Raw genomic sequence first — 18,577 nt, 5'->3', positions numbered from 1 at the left:
ACATTTTCTATGTGTAATATCTGTCTTATTTCAGTGTCAGGGTAATTCTGAACTCATAAAATAGTTCTAAACGTCATCTCCTTTTTTATTTTCTAAAAAGTTCATTGTTTGTATACAATGGTTATAATTTTTTTCTTAGATATTTGGTAGAATTACTAGTGGAACCATCTGGACCTGGGGTTTTATTTTGGGAAAAATTTTTAAATATTAATTCCATTTCTTTAACAGATATAAAACTTTTTACATTAACTATTTCTTCTTCAGTGAACTGTGATAGTTTGTGTATTTCAAGGACTTTATCTATTTCACTGAAGCTGTGAAATTTACATGCATAATATTTTTCATAATATTCCATGATTACCTTTTAATGTCTGCAGAGTCTGCTCATACTTTCATTCTTGACATTGGTAATTTTTGTCATCTCTTTTCTTTTCCCTGTTTAATTTCATGAAAGGTTTCTCAATTTAATTGATCATTTCAGAGAACTAGCTTTTGATTTTTTTTTTTTTTTTTTTTTTGAGACAAAGTCTCACTCTGTTGCCCAGGTTGGAGTGCAGTGGTGTTGTCTTGACTCACTGTGACCTCTGCCTCCTGGGTTCAAGCAATTCGCGTGCCTCAACCTCCTGAGAGGCTGGGATTACAGGTGTGTACCACCATGCCCATTTTTTTTTTTTTAAGTAGCAATGGGGTTTCGCCACGTTGGCCAGGCTGGTCTCGAACTCCTGACCTCAGGTGATCCACCTGCCTTGGCCTCCCAAAGTGCTGGGAGTACAGGTGTGAGCAACCATACTTGGCCTAGCTCTTGATTTTATTTTCTCTATTGCTTTTGTGTTTTTGACTTCATTGATTTCTGCCGTTACCTTTATTATAATGTCCTCTGCATGAGTTGGGTTTATTTGTTCTTCTTTTTCAAATATCTTAAGGTAAAGGTTTAGATAGTTTCTGAGACTTTTTCTTTTTTTCTTTTTTTTTTTTTTTTTTTAGAGATGGAGTCTCGCTCTGTCACCCAGGCTGGAGAGCAGTGGCGCGATCTTGGTTCACCGCAAGCTTCGCCTCCTGGGTTCACACCATTCTCCTGCCTCAGCCTCCCAACTCCCCAGTAGCTGGGACTACAGGCGCCCGCCACGACGCCCAGCTAATTTTTTTTTTTGTATTTTTAGTAGAGACAGGGTTTCACCGTGTTAGCCAGGATGGTCTCGATCTCCTGACCTCGTGATTCGCCCGTCTCGGCCTCCCAAAGTGCTGGGATTACAGGTGTGAGCCACCGCGCCTGGCTCTTTTTCTATTTTTCTAATGTAAGCACTTAATGCTATAAATTTCCTTCACAGCGCTGTTTCGGCTGCATCTCATACATTTTGTTATGCTGTTTTCATTTTCATCTACTTCAAAATACAGAATTTATCTTATGATTTTTTCTTTGATCTGTGAATTATCTATAAGCATTACTATTTAAGTTATAAATTTGGTAGTTTTTAATATACTCTTTTGTTATTTCTAATTTAATCCCATTTTGACTAGATTTTTAAAAAATTTATTCCCAATCTTCCCATCCTTTGCTAGAAAAATATATTATTAACTTATTTATTATTGCTTCCTTTCTTTTTAAAGCAATTTTGCTTAGTTCTCTTTTTCTCTCTGGACTGACTTGTTCTGCTTCAGAAAGTTCTAGACATAAAAAGACTGCTCCAGCCCTGGCTCTGTGTGACCTCTCAGCTCTGGGGCCCCAAACCAGGTAACCCCTGGGTTCCAATTCTAAATTCTCAGGAGTGTCTGATTTGATCAGCCTGGGTCGGGTCCAACCCTGGGAAATTGCTGGCACATAGAATTAACAAGGTCTGGTCTATCCCTTTAACAGAGCTGTGGACAAAAATAGATTTTAACAATGACACATGGACTGGAGAGCACCTCAGAAGTTCAGTATACTGGCTGGGTGCAGTGGCTCACACCTGTAATGCCAGCACTTTGGGAGGCCTAGGCGGGTGGATCACCTGAGGTCAAGAGTTCAAGATCAGCCTGGCCAACATGGCAAAACTACTTCTCTACTGAAAATACAAAAATTAGCCGAGCATGGTGGCAGGTGCCTGTAATCCCAGCTACTTGGGAGGCTGAGACAGGAGAATCGCTTGAACCTGGGAGGCGGAGGTTGCAGTGAGCCGAGGTCAAATCACTGCACTCCAGCCTGGGTGACAGAGAGAGACCCTGTCTCGGAAAAAAAAAAAAAAAAAAAGAAAGAAAGAAAGAAAAAAAAAGAAAGGAAAAAAAAGTTGAGCATACTTATTCAGCAGAAACACTTGTCAGAGGCCTTCAAAGAGCATGGCTCTTTTCATGGTTCCTTTGATGGTTAAGTTTGATTTCTCAAGCTGGAGTATGCAGTGGTATTAGAGCGGTTTTGAAAGTCATAGGATAAACATGGTGCATCTTCTTGAAGCATCCATTTTACAAGACGTTTTGGGGAAATTTTATATTAAAACAAACATAAATGTATGATGGAATAGACTGCAAAACAGCTCAAGATTTTTGAGGACATGGAACAGGACTTGGATTTCATAGTGGTGGATGGATCCTTTGTGGAAAAATTCCTGTAGCTTCCTTGTAAGAAGCCCTGGAAAACTCAATGAAAAATGTCAAAAATCTTATTTAGTATCATAATCTTCACCTTGTTGGCATTTAAGTAATACTTCAATCTGTATCATGTACAACTTATGTGTGTATTTTTCATGAATACTAAGGCAGTTTCTCCAGGGCATCTATCCATAGGCACCGAGGAAGGGATACCAATTATGGGATTAATCTCAACATGCTTATTGCACACCTATGACGTGCTAGGTCAAGTATGTCTTCTGAATATATTTTCTTTTGTGTTTATCTTGCTAAGATAAATGGGAAGGAAGTGGGGAAGATAGAGGTGAAGGTAAATGGAAATGACAAAGCTATTTCCAGTCTTGAAAGAGGGAAGGATGGGGAAGTGATAAGGAAGTGAGATAGTGTTACAGAAGCAATGCCTGGGACTAGACATGTTGGTTCTCTTGCAATTGAATTAAGATACCCAGGGGAAATGACTTGACAATCATCAAAGAGAGTAAACACAGACATCTCTTGGACCCAAGCCCATGTCCATGACCTTGCTCCACACCTTTAGTCCTTCCTCCTGCTCAAACTTATAGTTGAGCCATCACTAGATTGGTAACAAAATACCAAGAACAACTAGAAAAGGAAATGAGAATTTCTTATTAGCTTCAATTTTCTTCAAGGGAAATACTGCAGATTACTGCACATATAAGAGGAAGCCCTACATTACATGACGAATCTGGTTATGACATGCACACTGTATAGTAAGTAATACAATGTAATCACTTCAGGTGTTTTCCTTTCCAGTTATGAAGGCATTAATATTGAAAGGAGTTTCAGAGACAAGGAAGCTTTGTAAACACGTCAGACCTCTGTGATGTTGAAAGGAATGTATTTCAGAATACTCAGTCTCATAGGTAGCTAGTCTATAAACACCTGCTCTGTTTTGCAGTTGATCCCTAATGCTCTGCTCTTATCGCTGGGTTAGCTTGATTCTTTGAACCCTGTTAAAATGTAAATATCTCTGGGAAAGGTATTAATTTTTCTTCATTATAGTTGTGAAAGCAGAAAAGAAAGAGGAACACCACAGATGATCTTGGTTCTAGTTACAGCTCTACCACTGGATTTCTGTGACTGATGGGGATAGCCCTTCTTTCCATCTCCATGACCTCATCTGAACATAAAGGGGCGAACTAGAAGATCTCTAATGTCTTTTTTTAGGTTCAACTTTCTGTGAGTCTATGAGAAAAGACAATATGGGTAGGACCATTTTTGGGATGGGATCTGAGTGGGCAGGTTTCTACGCTTGGAGCAAAGGGCCAGCAATGGGGATATGGGCACCCAATGCCAAACTTTTCTCAGAGTGTACTTCTGTCAAAGGAAACTCCTGGGGTTGTATACCTAAGTGATCATAACAGTGATAAAAACTATTGTTAATGCCTGTTCTGTGCTTCTGCTGACTTAATACAATTTACCTCAACTACTCATGATTCAGAATTGCTGATATGTAAGACCATGACGCACACATTCTTGAATCAGCTTCTAAATCTTTTACATGCCCTTAAGAACCAGTCAATACACGTCTTTACCTCTGTTGTGAGATGGGACAGATGTGTTTGTGACTATTCATCCTGTTAGTCTTACTTCATCTCAATAACCTGCCAAACAGAAAAGGTGACAACAGACCTGCATCTGCAAGAAAGTAAATTTGTTCACAAACAAATCGTTTACAAGTTATGGGATAGCCAGGTGGATATTTCCAGCAGGCAGTTGGAAATCCAAGTCCAGGGCTGAGGAAAGAGCTGGATTTAGGAGTCATTTGTTTATAGGGAGTTGTTGGTATCTAGGATTTCTGCCTTTTTTAAAAAACATAATAATGCATGTGTATTTATATGTCTTATCTACAGCACCAATTAGATGACATAACATAGAATTTTTAAAAATTTTTGAAGGGTTTACATGTTTTCAATGTCCTAAATGTGACTACGTCTTGTCAAGTGGCCGGGGAGAAGGTGAGGGCTGAAGTCAAGGTCAGGGTTAGGCTCTGGAGATAGCAGTTTTTGATTCTGATTGTGTTCCTGGTGTATCTCTCCATTTCTAAAATAGGGACACTTTAGTCTCAGTTCTATTTCTATTCAGACAGAGTTCCCTAGTCAGTGGCAGGTTTGGGGAACGTTTTCAGTGTCCATGTGATGTAGGTGCAGGAGTGAGAGGCAAGCAGGATGAGGGGCTTGGTGCAGCTTCCGTCCCTTGCTCAGGAAGGTGAGTGGGAAGATTCCTTCCGCCACCCCTGGCCTTTCGGCATCAATGAGCTCACGGTCTCCATGCAAGGGGGCTGGGCTCTCCGACTAGAGGCATGCTGCTGACCTAGAGATAATTAACTGATAGTTTCTACCACGACCTGCTGACCCCTTTATAGGAACCACTGTAAAGATAAAACGACTTTCTGTTTTCTTTTTTCTTAGTGTCTCCGGTGTCTGAAACCTTCACAGTCATCACGCTATTTCGTGTTTATCATTAATCTTTCCGTTGAAAGCATCCCCTTTTCTGCCCTCTTGTTCCTGCCCTGGCCCATCTGCAGTTCAGGTGATCGACCCTCTCAGAAAACACTCCCTGTGAAGCCAAAATGTGAGTGAGTTAGACTGGGCCATTTCCAGCATGCTCCTTGTCACCCCGTGCCTGTGCAGTGTCACCTACTTCTGATAATAGCCTTGGACTGAGGGCGCGGGGGAGGATGGTTTTATGCCACAGATACTTCATTCGTCAATGCTGTCTTCTGAATCTTTCTCCTCATGTCCATTATCACAGGCCTAGAACAATTGTTTTTATTAGACAGTTTAATACATTGCCTCTTAGACCAGCAGGCGAACCCGAGCATCTTTCTGACTCCTGTGCTGTCATTAACATGCTTCTTAACTCAAAACAGCTGTTCCTCCCCTTCCGCCTCCCCCTCCTCTTCTCTCTCAATCTTTACTCCTTAGACAAACTTTGCTTATTCAGAAACTTTGGGAAAAAAGATTTTTGGGTAAATGAGAATTCTCAAAACATAAGGATTTGTCTCTTTCAGCATGGGCACCTTTTAATTTTAAACATTTTGATGAAAATCTTTCCAAAATACATTATTTAGTACCTTCTTAAACAGAGAAAATAGGGCAAAATTTAATTTTTTTCTTGATGCCTTGGGATCATGACAGTGAACAAGATTTTGTTACTCTGCTGCAATGCAATAGGGCCTTGGGGGTCTTTTGGAGCATATAAAGGGTCCAAAATTTTCTGATTCTGAAGTTATTTTGAAAACTTTAAATAGACTCTCGTCTCTCTGCTTTTCATCAGTCCATTGACCTATCACTCTGGTTATCAATGTACCTATTTTCAGAAATTCTTCTACCCTAATTTTCTAATGTTCAATGTTTACTGTGAGCATAGAAGACCAACATAGACACACACTTACACACGTGTCCATGCAGATGTGCATCAGAACTGTGTATAAAGAGGTGTGAGGAGGTGCCTGAGAGTTTCCTATGAGTAAATGGAATATGTTATGAGTTCTCTGTTTTGGTTTTCCAGAGACTGCTTTTGTTAAATTTTTTGCTCATTTTAGGAATAGAAAGTTGCAAGACAGATGAGTTTAATAATGATGAAAAGCTCCCAGATTTCTAGGAGCTATCTATTTTTCTAGAAAGTTCTTCCTCAGTTCATTTTTTTTTTTTTTTTCACTTAATGCAAGTATAGGCCATGGTTACTAAAAGGAGATTCCTTTTATGAGAGACCTGTCATTTCATTATCCCAACTTCACATACAAATGATTTCATTATCTTTAAAAATGTTATGGTATTCTCAAACTATTGTCATTAAATGCTGACATTAAAAAAAAAAAAAAAACCCACCAGGTGCAAAAACAAACTGCAACCACAACAGCTAAATCTCTCTCTCTCCCTCATTGTCCTCCTTGGCAAAGTTCTGTGGAAAGCTGAATAAATGAACAGGGCCATTTGACAGAGTGTAACCCACACCAGCCCTGTTGTGCAATGCCTTGAATGTAAGTCCTTTTCAACTAAACGGAGGTATATTTTCCTTTATATTGTTGACTTTGACCCTGAAGCTTAGCAAAGAACACTTGTGCAACATTTTCTGGATCAATTTATCATCTGCTCAGAGCAGACATGCATTTTTTCTCATCATTAGAGGGAAACCAAACCCATCGACATAATCCCCCATTCTGCTTTGTTTTTTTCCAGTCCTTCATGTTGTAGATTCTGAAATATTAATGAAGAGATATGAAAGTAATGTGCTCTATTCTCACACCCAGCCCCAGTGGGAGGAAGGATATGGCCAGGGAGTAGGAGAATGAGAAATGTCCTCGTTTTGCAAAACAACGTTTCTCAAAGTCAGGTTGTTGGATTCCATCTCTGAATATCCCAAGGTGGTGATCTAAAATCCAGATTTCTGGGCTTACCTATACCTATGGAATCAATATTTCTGGAGGATGGGGCTTTGTCATTTACATTTTAAATGGATGTGCTTAAAACTGATTGGACTAGACGGTGTCCCAGCTTTTTCTTTAACGAATTCTATGCTGCTGACTCTTATGTGAATACTGGTAATAAACTGCTTACAGACTGGGCATCATGGATCATGCCTGTAATCCCAGCTCTTTGGGAGGTCAAGGCAGGAGGATCGCTTGAGCTCAGGAGGTTGAGACCAGCTTGGGCAACATAGTGAGAACTTGTTTCTATGTTTAAAAAAATGAAATTTAAAAATGTACTTACAGAATGCTCTTAATAAACTTTATTATTGTAAGAATAGTAACTTTTGATTGTATAGCAGCATTTTTAACTTTTCAAAGTGTTTTCCTATTTTCTATATATAACCCCCCAGAGGTGGACAGGGGAGGTCTCATGACCTCCATTTTAGAGATGTAACAAACTCCCTGAAGCTTAATGACTTGTGCCAACTACATTATAACTTAGTGGTCAGGAGTCAGGACTGGCATGCAGGTCTTCTGACCTCATTTCACTGTACATTCGGTGTTCTAAGATCCAACACACAAAAGGAAGCTTTATTAAAGTGTCCCTTAAAAATGGACTTGAGCCGAAATCAGTGCCTTCCAGGCCTCTCCACATGCTGTCGAGTGTGCTGTGCATTTGCTCCTGAGAGACGAAAGCACAGACGAAGATGCCCTGCACACCAGGAGAGAAATGGGAATCTTCAAAACAAAGGAATCTCATTCCTCTTCTGTTCATCCCCTTCAATTTTCTGATCCTTTCCCTCCACTCCCTCTTTCTTGTAAAGACTTAAACTCTGAAATAATTATATGAAATTAAGTTGGTAAAAGCCAGGCTCGTTTCCTTAAGATTGATGTGTTAACATTTGGGGCAGTTTTCTCAGGACTCAGGGAGAAGATGATTTCTGAGGTTGGCTGCGGGAAGCTTCCTCTTCCCTAGGGAGGGGTGAGCCTCCTTCCCAGGACACCTCCCTCCGTGACACAGCCTAACTGTTAGCAGAAGTTCATAAAAAAAGTTAGTTGATTTTTTTAAGTGCTGGAGACTTTTCTCCTTTTAATTCTGGTCATAACTACCCACTGTCCAAAAATGGAGACACAGCAGGCTCTAAACTCTCTCTGAGACTGAATGCAAATTGAGTGTCTGGGAGTCTGAGGGAGGTGCGGGAAACACTTTCCAGCTCCACTGGCCTGTTTTTATCTGTAGATCAAGATAAGCGAGCGGGTGGGTTGTTAGCAAAAAGGAATCTCTTCATGCAAATTATAATTCTCTTAAAAAAAAAAAAAGTATGAAGGTGTGACCCTGCCTGTCACTTACCAATGTGCAGTAAAACGAATGGAAGGTTGGAAGACTGGGACGCTTTGCAGTGGAAAATGGCTTGAGTGCCCGTGCTGAAGCCATGCTGAATTTCCCGTGTTCCTGCGGCAGCCTGGGAGGAGACCGGCAGGGTCACATTCGAGTGGTGCTTGCCTGCCCTGACACATCATTTCTAATTATGACACCTTTGTAAACCCCTTCCCTTTTGCTTCATAGGGCTTGTAAAAGGCACCCACAAACCTCTGCCTTCCTGTGCCTCCCTGCCCCGAGGTAGAAATCCTCCTCTTGCAGGAAGTGCAAAGCAAAGTTCAAAGCTTTCTTGGTCAAAAGAGAGTGCGCCTGATCCAGGATAACATGATTAGGTAACAATTAGACCAAAAAAAAAAAAAAAAAAAAAAAAAAAAGCCAGGGCACTGCATCACTGGCCAGTGCTGGCCTTCTGCAATCTCTGCTCTTCTAAAAGATACTTATTATTTCCTTGTTCAGTATGAAGATGCAAACCCAAATTGAATACCGTTTAGGGTCAAAGCCACAAGCAGCTTTGGGCTGTCAGGGGATGGAGAGCTGTGACGAGTCTGTGATGAAATGTCCCCACCAAACACAGAGGCTAAGGGATGGCGCTTAAGAGAGGGATGACAAAGAAAGGAAGCAAGGGTCCACAGACCCAGGGCAGACCCTGTCGCTCTGGTGACTTTCTGAATGACTGCCAGACTTGTTTCCCCGCTATAAAACAAGCCCAGTTCAACCCACGTTAAAAGGGGGTTAAAAGAGGTCATAAATCTTTCTGGGCACTGAAGATCCATGGAAAACGTGGCCTGATGTCTTTGACATCTGTTTTGGGTTCTCAGCCTCAGCTGGCTCCACTGCCCTTTCTCCTGCGATAACTCACAGGCCCCATTCAGGCCTCCGAGTGGCAGGTATAGAGTGTCTCCCCTTGGAGCACTGGGGATGAGGGGTGAGCGTCCGGGCAGCAGGCGAGCCCCCAAGGCTGGCCCGCTGACACCGTAAGTCTATACCCAGGGACTGGTGGAGGGGAGGCTGTGGGATTGATGGTGTAAATGGGCAGCACACACAGCCTACAGAGGGGAGGCCGGCGGCGGGTGGGAGAGCGCTGGCTGAGGTTGGTCACACGGAGATTGAATTTCAGCTGAATTAGATCAGAGCTGTGGGAAACAGCACCTCCTTCACACACACAGCCGGTCTCATAGGAAGATGTGGGAGGGCGGCTGGGGAGACAGAGGCAGGCAGCTGCGATGAAATACCGAAGTCCACTCACAGCAGCTAACAGCTAACTTAATTACTCTACTACCTCTCCCCAGCATACTGGCCAGACTTTGCAGACTCTGGGGTTTTAGACTGAAAGGCTCCATGGTGCCAGGGAAAGATGGGGTGGTCAGCATTTAAAACACACTGTGGTTTGGGAGCGACGCTGCATGTGTCTAAAGGAGGAAAAGCGTGATTATCAAAGTACAGGAAAGGCAGGGAACTTTTAGATCCACAGCTGCAGAAGGCAAACTTCGGAAGGGATTTACGTGGCTTTCACTGCTACCTTTAGGGTTTGATGTTTTATAGCATTTTATTAACATGCAATGCAAGCTCTCAATACCATAACTGTGTTCGCTGCTGCTGCTAGGAACTGTTCCTCTAATCCCCTTTCTCTGCTTAATAACCTGACGCCATTTCAATGACCCAGAATACCAGCTTTTCTTGGGGAGGCCTTAGAGGAGTGGAAAATTGGGAGAAAGTTTTAGAATTAAAATGGGAACACTTGCAGTCCTATTAAAAAGGGCAAGAAGTCAGCTGCTTTGAAATCCACCCCCTCAGCAGGGGTGGGGAAAGCCTTTCCAGGAGACAGTGGGAACACATTTGTTCCCTAAGCTGGCACCAGAGTGACTTTCTCCAGGGCAGCCAGGGCCTGGCATTCTGTATACGCCATTTGAATCAGGGAGCCTTCAAATGATCCTTTTTTCTCTTCCTGTCACTCAACAAGAGGCTGGCGGCAAAAATTCCTACAGCAGCTTCTCCTGAACCAGGCAGAAACCAACCCCTGAGGCTGCTCGGTGCTCCCTAATCTCCTGGTTGGCATTGCACATCCATTCTGAGCCTGCTGCTACTGATGAGAAAATGACCTCAAACAACTGCCCACTGAAGGTCCCATGTTGTCACCATCCCGGGGGCTTTCTGCATAGCGCTGCTTTTGTCGGACTGAGCAGCTTCTGGAGTTTTGTACAATTCCTGGGCCCGAGGAAACCTGCCAGGATGTTCCCAGTAGGAGGAACGATCATCCCCCGATAACAGACAGAAACACCCAGAGCAGAGACAGAGTCCACACTGTGGGATCTGACTCAATGTTTGAATTCTTAGGAGCTCACCACTTCATTGGATTTCTCATGACTGAAAAAAAGAGACCATTAGAATCTGGATGAGAATTTAGGTGCTGGTTTAGATTCTCTTAGATTAGATGGATATCCAAAAGAGTGTGTGGAAAAACTGCAGGAAGGGCCGGGCGCGGTGGCTCATGCCTGTAATCCCAGCACTTTGGGAGGACAAGGTGGGTGTATCATCATGTAACCACCATGATGAGGTTAGGAGTTCGAGACCAGCCTGACCAACATGGAGAAACCCCATCTCCACTAAAAATACAAAATTACCTGGGCATGGTGGCACATGCCTGTAATCCCAGCTACTCAGGAAGGCTGAGGCAGGAGAATCACTTGAACCTGGGAGGTGGAGGTTGCGGTGAGCCGAGATTGCACCACCGCACTCCAGCCTGGGCAAGAAGAGTGAAATTCGATCTCAAAAAAAAAAAAAGAAAGAAAGAAAAACTGCAGAGTCTGAGTCGTCTGAAATGGGGTGAAAAATTTATATGTAAAAATTGTGTATATTTCCTCCAGCCCCAGGAAGAGAGCCCTATGTATTCTGTTAAACAGATCTGCTGATTTTCAAGATGCCAAGACTCTTCCAGACTTAAGAACTACTGTTTTATATTAAATATTTTGCAAAGGTAATTTTAAGAGGGAGCATTGGTTTCCCTCAATCACAGGCTCTGCAAAGTACAATGTGCTGTCTACTGTATACTTTGCCACGTGGAGCCTGGCTGCTTGACTCATGTAACTCAACGTAAACAGTAACTAGGAGAGGACACACATGAGCAGGCAGGGTGTGCCCACAGGGTCACTGCTTGACATGGTTACACTGCAGCTAGAGTATGGCTCTCCCTTGGATGGATCTATTCTGTTAATACCTCTGTCCCAGAATTCGTAGTCCCAAAGTGGTGCTCTGAGAGGATGTATTAACGAAAAGAAGGAGCATAAATGAGAACCTTAAAGAGTTTACAGGGTTCAGGCTTGATAAACCTCTTGGATAAGAAAGGTGGGTAGATATAGAACAAGATTTGCATCCATCACATGGGAAGAGTGTACACTGGCCTGGGAGTACAAACCCCTTTCTGCCAGGGTAGGGAAGGTTCTTGGGGGAAAGGTGGTTTTCATAATACATCTTAAACAATAACAAAGATGCCAGAATCCCATAGTTTCCCTTTCTGGAGTTGATGTTTGGATGCAAATTATGGGCATGTTTTGCCTTAAACAAATCCAGTGTTAGGCCAGGGCAGTGGCTCATGCCTGTAATCCCAGCACTTTAGGAGGCCAAAGCAGGCAGATTGCTTGAGCTCAGGAGTTCAAGACCAGCCTGGGCGACATGGCAAAATCCTGTCTCCACAAAAAAATACAAAAATTAGGCCAGGAACGGTGGCTCACGCCTGTAATCCCAGCACTTTGGGAGGCCAAGGCAGGTGGATCACAAGGTCAGGAGTTCAAGACCAGCCTGGTCAACATGGTGGAACCCTGTATCTACTAAAAACACAACATTTGCTGGGTATGGTGGCACGCACCTGTAATTCCAGCTACTTGGGAGGCTGAGGCATGAGAATTGCTTGAACCTGGGAGACAGATGTTGCGGTGAACCAAGATTGTGCCATTGCACTCTAGCCTGGGCAACAAGAGTGGAAACTCTATCTCAAAAAAAAAAAAAAAAAAAAAAAAGGAAAAGAAAAGAAAAGAAAATCCAGTGTTGATAAGTTGATTTCCCAAAGCAGATGAATTGGGAAGTTGGGTGTGGTGATTATTTACATTACATAGTAGCTACTGGTGGCCAGACGCTGTGGTTTACGCCTATAATCCCAGCACTTTGGGAGGCTGAAGTGGGCGGATCACAAGGTCAGGAGATCGAGACCATCCTGGCTAACATGGTGAAACCCCGTCTCTACTAAAAATACAAAAAAAAATTAGCCGGGCGAGGTGGCAGGTGCCTGTACTCCCAGCTACTTGGGAGGCTGAGGCAGGAGAATGGCGTGAACCCGGGAGGCGGAGCTTGCAGTGAGCCGAGATCGCGCCACTGCACTCCAGCCTGGGTGACAGATCGAGACTCCGTCTCAAAAAAAAAAAAAAAAAAAATTAAATAGCAGCTACTGGCTGGGCACGGTGGCTCACGCCTGTAATCCCAGCACCATGGGAGACTGAGGTGGCTGATTGCTTGAGGCCAGGAGTTCAAGATCAGCCTGGGCAACATGGTAAAACCCTATCTCTACAAAAACAAAACAAAACAAAAATTAGCTGGGCATGGTGGTGTGCACCTGTAGTCCCAGCTACTCAGGAGGCTAAGGTGGGAGGATCACTTGAGCCTGAGGAGGCTGAAGCTGCGGTGAGCTGTGATCGTGCCACTACACTCCAGCCTAGATGACAGAGTGAGACCTTGTCTCAAAAAAAAAAGAAAAGAAAAGAAAAGAAAAAAAGTAGCTACCACTGATGCAGGACTCATTTACATACTTTATCTCAAGCAATTCTGACAACACAATGAAATGTGTACTATCTATCCCATTCTTCAGATGAGGAACTTAAGGTTTAGAGAGCTTTAGCTCCTTCCTGAGGATTACTTTTCTACTAAGTGCCAGAGAGAACCAGCTTTGAAAGCCAGATCGGTCTACCTCCAAAGACTATGCTCTTAAATTCTCCATTAGTCAGCTCCTCCGTGCAGTGGGATTTGATGCTTTACCAGAAATATCAAGACCGTAAATGCATCTTACACACAATTTGATTTTCAAAGGTAGAAAAAGAAAAAGGAATGAAGTTTTACCAAGTGCCTATAGTATCCAGATAGTATGTCACGGGATATGACTATGTCATTTTGTAAAAAATTAAATTTTATAAAATAATCAATTCTGGTGGAATATTTTCAAAATATACTTGTCAGTTAAAGTTAGGTTTACATGGCCAGGTACAGTGGCTCACGCCTGTAACCCCAACACTTTGGGAGGCCGAGGCAGGCAGATCACGAGGTCAGGAGATCGAGACCATCCTGGCTAACACAGAGAAACCCCCTCTCTACTAAAAATATAAAAAAAATTAGCTGGGCGTGGTGGCAGGTGCCTGTAGTTCCAGCTACTCAGGAGGCTGAGGCAGGAGAATGGCGTGAATCCATGAGGCGGAGCTTGCAGTGAGCCAAGATTGTGCCACTGCACTCCAACCTGGGTGACAGAGTGAGACTCTCTGTCTCAAAACAAATAAACAAACAAAAAAAGTTAGGTACACACATGCAAATCATCCCCCTCAAGTAGTCTCATAAACTAGTCAAAACTTTCCCAGGGCAGAGGGCAGATTTTGCTCCCTATTTTATCCCCTTTGTTCATAGAATATTTGTCTTAGGCCGATAAATAATTACTGAATGAATTAGTGTGTAAAAATGTGAACCTATTTTGAGGACAGCCATCAGAAAGCCTTACTTCTTAAAATGAAAGTGGCTCACCCTGGCAACCAGACATGGAGATAGGGGGATTGCTCAATATACACCCAAAGTAGGTCTTATGCAGAAGACTTAAGAAAGATGAGAGCGAAAATAAGACAAGGATATGGAGATATGGTTTTTGAAACTTGAAAAACTATACTTTGTTTTTCTAATGCTTGTTTCTATTCAGATTGGGGAAATTAAAAGCTCTTACTAGTTCAAAGTTTTGCCTGATGAATATTACACCTACCCTTTTCAGAGATCTCAGTGAATGAGTCCGTCTGTGACTTTTTTCCAGCACTGTGATCCAAATGATATCCAAACATAACATTCCTCCTCCTACCCCCAACCCCTCAGTGCATGTGTGTTTGGTAAATGTTAATGTGTCTGGGGTGTTTGGTATTGGGAAGGTAACATTCATTTTTTTTTTTGGTTGGAAATGCAAATAGTTCATCAAATGTAATGCTTTTGGTGAACCAGAGATTGAAAGAATGAACCAATTTTGAAGACAGTAATCATGGACTTGATTTGCAGCTTAAGAAAGGTCATTTCTGCTGAGTAGTATTCCTGAAGCAAATACTACTAAGGGAAGCTACGAACTTTCTAGACTTAACTTTCTTAAAACAATGGATAAACATCCCTCTTGAGAAATGCAGGTATTCACATGCTTAAAGACAGAGGTTTGGTACATATGCTTTTTTTTTTTTTTTCCCCGAGACAGGGTCTTGCTTTATTGCCTAGACTGGAGTGTAGTGGCACAGTCATAGCTCACTGCAGCCTCAGCCTCCCTAAGTGTTGGGATTACAGATGTGAGCCTCTGCGCCTGGCCTGCAGATGCTATCTTAAGGGTGCTTGCAGGCCTCTGGTGTGGTCAGAGCTCATGGGTTGTAAAGTCATAAATAAGTTATCTGCTCTGTGTTTCTAAATGAATCTCTGTCTGCCCTTATGTCTTCAGGCCAATAGCAGAGAGCAGTAGCCTTAGGAAGTGGAAATAATCACTGGGCTCAGAGTTCTTCACTGCCTGCTCCACACATTAAAATTCAGTATCCCAGTTAGATTGTTCCAGGGACACTCCCTCCCTTCTTTCCTTTCTTCCACTGACGCATTCATCCATTCATTCAACAAACATTGATGGAGCCCCTCTGGTGAGAGGAAACACACAAATAAACCCTTAGAGTCCAGTGTGCAATCGAGGATTAGAGTGGTGCACAGCTTTTGGAAGAACAGAGTGGAGGGACACCTGACTGTTGGCAGTCAGGGGCAAGATTTTCCTAGAGGAAGGGAGCTTGAGCTGAGCCTTGAAACTTTTTTTTTTTTTTTTTGAGACAGATTCTCACTCTGTTGCCCAGATTGGAGTACAGTGGTGCTATCTCGGCTCACCCCAACCTCTGACTCCCAGGCTCAAGCGATTCTCCTGCCTCAGCCTCCTGAATAATTGGGATTACAGGCGTGTGCCACTACCGCCCAGCTAATTTTCGTATTTTTAGTAGAGACAGGGTTCACCATGTTGGCCAGCCTGGTCTTGAACTCCTGACCTCAAATGATCCACCCACCGCCGCTTCCTAAAGTGCTGGGATTATAGTCGTGACTCACTGCACCTGAGCTGAGCCTTTAAGAATACAAGAAAAGTTTGCTAGGAAGAAAAGAAATGGTAAGGCTGTCCAGGTTCTCATACCATGTGTGAAAGCATGGGCTTTGGGGGGTGGAGAGGAGAAGTAGGCAGGGGAAATTGTGGCAGAGGCCAAGAAGGGAAGTAACCCTGCTTGGGCTCTAGACTGTGTGTAGAGCCATGATGAGAGATAAGGTCAGATAAGAATAACAATTGCTAACATTTATTGAACACCTGCTATTTTCCAGGCACTGTTTTAATGGATTTATGTGTTTTGACTTAGTTAATCATGGCAACAGCCTTATGAGGTGTGTATAAATATTACTACTGTTTTTCAGATTCACAGGGAGATCAAGTATTTTGCCCAAGAGCACACAGCTAGGAAGTGGAGAAGTCCCGGTTCAACCCAGACAGATTGACTCCTTCCTTCCACTGATGCGTTCATCCATTCATTCAACAAACATTGATGGAGCCCCTCTGGTGAGAGGAAACACACAAGTAAGCCATTAGAGTTCAGTGTGCAATCAAGGGTTAGAGCTGTGCACAGCTTTTGGAAGAACAGAGTGGAGGGACACCTGACTGTTGGCAGTCAGGGGCAAGATTTTCCTAAAGGAAGGGAGCTTGAGCTGAGCCTTTAAAGTCCTTTTTTTTTTTTTTTTTTTTTTTTTTTAGAGACAGATTCTCACTCTGTTTTCCAGACTGGAGCACAGTGGTGCCATCTCTGCTCACCCCAACCTCTGCCTCCCAGGTTCAAACGATTCTCCTGCCTCAGCCTCCTGAATAATTGGGATTACAGACATGTGCCACTACCGCCCAGCACTCACGGAATATTTATGGAAGAAACAACAAATGAATTTATTGATTTTTATCTATTAATTATATGGAAGTGAATTCAGACTTCTTCAGGGTTATGCTTACCTTTGCTTTTGAGATGTAAATTAGCAAAAACGAGATTCCACTAAAACCTTGTCACATATATATATTTGGAAATCTGTGAAATGGTCAACCCCAAACCAAAATTTACATAAGATTAACTTATTTCTTTCAAATTTACAACAAACGGATTGTGGTGTGTGTGTGTGTGTTTGTGTGTGTGTGTGTGTGTGCGTGTGTGTTCCATTTGTAGCATGTGTAGTTGCTTTATCTAATATGTACATTCTCTAATTCACAGATGGTTCCAACTTCCTACTCTTCCAGTTAAAATAAACAAAAAGGAGGGTCTTGAGTGTTTATGATTTTCGTAAGATCTATGGTATTTCTTCTGCAGATGATCAACAGTTGCCTGCCTTGGAATTTGGAGTTCGCAAGAACTAGGTAGGTAATGCAATTAGGTCACACTGACATTCAGGGATGGAATTTCCCCAGTGACATTAATGCATCCATTGCTTCCTATATATTTCAGTGTCATAAACAAAGTTGTTCTTTCCTTTGCAAGAAGAAAAGAGCATAGTGGAAACAGAGAAGTGTGTCTTCTGTTTGGTCAGCAAGGCAGGAAAGGCCTTGTGTGCTCTGTCCGTCAACACTGATAAGCTATGACATCAGGAGACTGGGAGGATCCCCAGCTGTTCCACCTACACTGGGTCCCAGGGCACGTGATCCTGCTCAGGAAGCACGGGGAGCTCAAACGGAAAGATGAGCATCATGAACACAATAAGTCTACTCGGACTTTCTTAAATTATTTGAGTATCCATATATTTGACTTCAAGAGACCTTTATTTTCTGGGTTTCTTCCTTGTAGCTCAAAGAGTACGTGCTTTGAGCATTTCAGTTGGTGCAGCCCCTCTACAAAAGCCTTCCTTCAAAAGAGTCAAAATCTTAAAGAATCTAGCAAAACTAGAACAAGATGCATCATAATTGGTTTCTATGAATTAAGAAACAATTGATTTTTAACTTCTTAAGCATATTTGTGGTTAAGTATGATAGTATTTGATTTCTTAAGTATATTTGTGGTTATGTATAATAGTATTTGATGCATTTTATTCCATTGCAAAGAGTATTAATGATTATAAGTAACAAATTTTATGTGCTTTATGGTTTCAAATGCCTCCTACAAAGTTTATATTCGCTCATTTGGTTCTCTTTAGCCCTCTCTGAAATGAAGAAAACTATCATTATCCTACTTTTACAGATGAGGAGACTGGAGTTCAGGGAACATACTAGGCTAAGGGTTTTGCCTTAGAGGCAGCCTGTGAAAAGTAAAGGAGCAAGAACTTGAACCTAGTTCAACTTCCAAAACCCATTCTCCTCTTATCCACTCAATGGATAAATCAAGAAAGAGGTGAGAAACTTATTCTTGAGTGTTCAACTCGGGCTAGGTAATTTTATACATACTATTTCCTTTAGAAACTACAGGTTGGGAACTATTATCAAGGATAAAGAAATGAAGATTCCAAGAGGACCAATAACTTAACAGATGCTTGGCAAATGATTGAGCCCTGCTAGTGAAAAATAACAGGGAACTCTGGGAGAAAAGATGTTCTTGAACTATATCAGCTTACTGAAATTTGTTAGGAGTGCAAACCTAGGCAGAATATCTCGCAAAAGGAAGCTTATTTGTAAAAAGTGGAGTTCGGTTGGCTTTTTTTTTTTTTTCTATTCTGAGGAATATTTTCTTTTCCTTTTCAGAAAATCCAGGTCAGGAACTGTATCTTTGCCCAGCCACCTGCAAACAGACTTGAGAACAATGTAAACCACCCTCTGCAGGATATTGATTCTGATGGAGTAAACGTTGATTAAGCAGAATGGTGTTTTTTTTTTTTTTAACTGGAGGAATTCCAGATCTTTCCTTAGGCCCGTCTCC

The 18,577-nt window shown here is 42.4% G+C and overlaps 1 long non-coding RNA gene across 1 annotated transcript in view; it reads left to right on the top strand.

Moving 5' to 3' along the window:
- Positions 1–18,577, top strand: part of LOC112630452 — a 97,235-nt gene that overhangs the window by 33,544 nt on the left and 45,114 nt on the right. Inside the window, exon 3 of the long non-coding RNA XR_003120872.1 lies at positions 17,045–17,091. This is a non-coding gene — a long non-coding RNA (uncharacterized LOC112630452). The remainder of the gene's footprint in view (positions 1–17,044; positions 17,092–18,577) is intronic.

The sequence above is a fragment of the Theropithecus gelada genome, chromosome 8 (genome assembly GCF_003255815.1).
Source record: "Theropithecus gelada isolate Dixy chromosome 8, Tgel_1.0, whole genome shotgun sequence".
NCBI classification, from domain to species: domain Eukaryota; kingdom Metazoa; phylum Chordata; class Mammalia; order Primates; family Cercopithecidae; genus Theropithecus; species Theropithecus gelada.
Note: the sequence above shows the minus strand (reverse complement) of the source record. Positions and strands in the feature narration are given on the sequence as shown.